The sequence below is a fragment of the Hipposideros armiger genome, unplaced genomic scaffold (assembly GCF_001890085.2).
Source record: "Hipposideros armiger isolate ML-2016 unplaced genomic scaffold, ASM189008v1 scaffold_7, whole genome shotgun sequence".
Classification (NCBI taxonomy): Eukaryota; Metazoa; Chordata; class Mammalia; order Chiroptera; family Hipposideridae; genus Hipposideros; species Hipposideros armiger.
This window is the reverse complement of record NW_017731357.1, coordinates 6,238,791-6,242,671: the sequence shown is the minus strand read 5'-3', so window position 1 is coordinate 6,242,671 and position 3,881 is coordinate 6,238,791. Positions and strand designations below refer to the sequence as shown.

Below are 3,881 nucleotides of genomic sequence, written 5' to 3'. Positions count from 1 at the left end.
AAAAAAAAAAAAAAAAGAGTTGCTTGAAGTTTAGAGAGGAAATCCAGATTCCATTCCTAAACTGAAAGTGGCTTTGGTGAGCGTAGTGGGTTCCAGAAAGTTCAAACCTGAGTATTTGGGGAGTGTTCTTCTAATTCCAGTTTTTGGCCAGTTTTTCCTAGGATAGGTCTGCTACCTGAAAACTCCTGAGGTCACTGTTTTCAACCCACTCTCCTTTTTTCCCCCTCAATTAATCCCAAGAAGAAAATGGAGACTGGAAACTGAGTAAACAGGGCATTCTTTCCCCAACAAGTCTTACCTTTGTGCACTGAACAAATGCTCAAACACCTTCAATGGCTCCCATTTTCCTACCAAATGAAGCATAGTTCTTTTATGTAAAATTCAACATCCTCAATAAATATGTCCCTGATTGAAATTTTCAGCTTTATGTGCCCCCTCCCCCATAAATCTCATTTTTGGTTAAACAGTTAATCCTCAACCTGACAAGGCTTTCTCGCTGCCACAACTTAGTTTTTGCTACCATTGCCTATCCTTGCATACTGAAACCACGTTCATTTTTCAAGGTCATCATCAGCTGGGGCATCACTTTCTGACCACAGATGCTACACTATGTCACTTCATTCCTCAATCATGGGCAAAAAATTATGAGCTGTGGGAAGGGAGGATCCTGGTTTAATTAGTATGTCTAGCCCTCACATAACACTGACTGAATGGATACAAAAAGTAATTAACTAATGCTCTTGTCACATCACTCCTGGTAGATGGGAAAGTCTTGGGGAGTAGGGTTGCAGGTTTAGCAAATCAAAATACAGGACATCCAGGTATATCTGAATTTCAAACAACGAATTTTTTTTTTAGCGTAAGTATATCCCATGAAATATTCACGACATATTTATACTAAAAATTATTCGTCGTGCCCTACTTGGAGGGCAGGGGTTCCGCGAGGCTCCTGGCTTCCTCCCAGCACGTGCTCAGAATTTGTGTAATTGTTAGAGCGAAACCCAAACCAGCCTCGTAGCTTCCACAGCTACACCCGTGGCGGGGCGGAGCCACGCGACCGGGAAAGACAGACACCTCAGTTGCACATCGTCACCAGAGACTGGCCAAAGGGTCCTTACCTGGGAGGCAGCCCCACCCTATGGGCTCTCCGGACCCCTCGAGAGGCTCCATCTTCCCCCGCCCCCAACGTCCGCCCTACTCTCCATCTCGTGACCGGTCGTCACCGGCCGAGGGACGGGTGCCCGGCTCCGCAATCCCTGCCTACCGTTGGCAGGGCCTTCCATCCATCAGTTAGGCTCCGCCCATCAGGCTGACGTTGCCCTAGCCACGCCTCTCCCGCCGGCAGCGGCGTAGCTGACGATTGGTGTAGAAGGCGGCAGCTGTCCCAGCGGAGGCGACGACGGGGCGGTCTCTGGGAGTCGCGACGAGCCGGAGCGCGTCACCCCCTGGTGCTGCGGTGGTCTCTCGTGTCTTGGGGGCCTGTTCCGTGTTGCCCTGCAGTGCTGCTGCCGCCGCGGAACCATGGCTGTGCTCGTCGTGCTGCTGTCCTTGTTGGTGGCGGGTGAGGACCCGGGGGCGGGCGGGGCGCGCTCCGGGAGGCCCTGAGCTGCAGGGCTCGGGGTCGGGGGCGGCAGTGGGGTGGGTGCCGCAGTGCGGGCAAGCGACGGCAGCCTCGCCCCAGTCGCCTCCTTTCTCGGCCCTTGCCCGACCTGCCCGTGGCGGTGCGGCCTGGCGGGGCCGGGCCGGGCCGCGTGGGGGGCACCTGAGTCGGCTCCACCTTCCGCCTTTGCGAGGAAAGCGCGTCCGCAGTCTTGCCTCCAGCCTTGGGTCAGCCCGGCCTCTACCGGCTCGCGAGGCGCTTCGGAAGATGGGAATGTATTTCTCAATTAACTGTTGAACCGCAGCCCTCTACGAAGAAGGGAAGGCCGATTTCTTAGCTGCCATCAGCTGCTGCATGTCTTTGCATTTTTCTGGTGTCTTCATTTCTAGCAGTTGTCATCAGTGATTGGTGAAATCCTCTCTCCCCTTCGGGGTTACAGAGTACAGAAGTTGGAGGTGGAGTCATTGTTTTTGTAAGATTATTTCTAAAGGCAAATTCAAAGTACTTCTCAACAGTTTGTCGTTTCCGATTTTAAGGATTTGGAAACTAAGATGTGGTGAGTCACGTTCTTGGGGTCATATGTCAAACAAATAATGGTAGCTTTCTGAGTGGAACCTAGGTTCCCTAGCATTCAGCAAGGGGCGTGTAAGTCACCTGACATTTGCCCTCTTCTGTGTATCCTGTAATTCATTTAATTTCACAGCCGTCCTTAGTAGAGGATATCATCCTCTTTTTACAGTGATCAAGCCTAAAAAATTACCCAACACCACACAAGTATTAAGCAGCAAAGCTGGAGTTGAACCCAGATCAGCTGGCTCCAAAGCGTGGGCCTTTTGGGCCTTTTCTATTAAATATGTTGTCTGACAGATGGTGGAAATTCTACTCCTGTGTGAGATTGGGAACGTTGGGGGCTAGGGTGGGGGTGGGGGTGGGGGTGGGGCGCAGACAGTGGCCAACGAGAAGCCAAGTTGAGAACAATTTGGAGCTATGGGGCTCTTCCCCACCCAGTGTGTTGGTTTAAAACCTATAGGTTAAAAATCTATAGAAGGCCTGTGCCTCTGCTGTGTGAGGTGCTTAGACGGCCCACTTTTGGAATGGTGGTTTAATTCTGCATGGGAGTGTAGGCCACTGACAGTGAAATCTGCAGGTCTTCTCCAGCCGTGCAGTGCCCAGTGGTGTGTGTTGATGATAGTTACACTTATTTTCATGCCCCCCCCCAAATTTTCAGGTTCTGTTCCTCCTGTTTCTGTCTCTGGAAAGTCATTCTGATCTAGTAAGTTACTTTGGGGGAATTTTTAAAATTCAGCTTTTGAAATTTCAAAACCTTCCCTTCGATATTGTGATTTAACTGAACATCTGCTGAAATTCCATGCTTACTGTTATGAGTGATATTTTGATTCAGCGAGGTTAAGGGGCTTTTGGTTTTGGTTTGGTACCTGGTTTGAACATGCTTTCCTAACTAGAAGAGTCTGGTTTGTATAGACCAAGAATCTATTCCTGTCAGCTTCTGCATTGCTTGGTCTTGTCAGCTGAAGTTACATTACTATTTTCCATGATGACTAAATGTGACTTAATGGAAAACATCTTTGAGAGATCAGACTTCTCTATTTGAGAAAAAACTAAGTCCTTTAAAATGGTGTTACCGAACCAGAGAGAAACGAGAGGAAGGGAACTAAGGTTATGAATACCATGTCATGGGAGTATTTGAAAAACTTGTTTAGCCTGGAGAGGAAAGGCCAAAGGCTAACAAATGGAATTTGAAGGGATGTCATGTTGAAGAGGGATTCGATTTGGTCACTGATGCCTCAGAGGTCAAAAGTAGGACCTATTTATTTTTTCACTTATTGATTCCATCCATCATTCATAGATCACCGCGTAGTATGGTGGGAGTTGCCAAAGGGCTGGGGACTTAGCCTCTAGCCCAGACTGGGTAGGCTGTGGGAAATTTCCCTGGGGATGGGGGTGCCTCACAGGACAAATGTGAAAGGTTGGGGTGGGAAGAAAAGGCATTTTCGACAGAACAGCAGGTGTAAAAGCACAGAGATATGAGAGCGAAGAGTTTGGTGGGACCAGAATGTATAGGGGTTAAACTGGGAGATTCAGAAGTAAGGTTGGTGAGGTGCCTTCCGTGTTATGTTTTGGATTTTGTCTCAAAGGCTCTGGGCAATGAGTGAAGGTGGTTAATTAAGCTGAAGGATGAACACACAGAACTGTATTTTGAAAAGATGATAGAAAGGCTGGATCAGAGAGTGGTGTGACAGGTCATAAGGTATCCAGGTTC

At 48.8% G+C, this 3,881-nt stretch overlaps 1 long non-coding RNA gene across 6 annotated transcripts in view; it reads right to left on the bottom strand.

The window, feature by feature from the left end:
• LOC109386671 (uncharacterized) overlaps positions 1-1,335 on the bottom strand; it is a 37,942-nt gene extending 36,607 nt beyond the window's left edge. Inside the window, exons 1-2 of one of the 6 annotated variants that reach the window (XR_002124828.1) lie at positions 1,119-1,335; positions 299-347 (exon numbers count right to left, since the gene is read on the bottom strand). This is a non-coding gene — a long non-coding RNA (uncharacterized LOC109386671). The remainder of the gene's footprint in view (positions 1-298; positions 348-1,118) is intronic. The other 5 variants (XR_002124826.1, XR_002124830.1, XR_002124832.1 and 2 more) reach the window with 5 other exon arrangements.
• Positions 1,336-3,881: the final 2,546 nt, after the last annotated feature.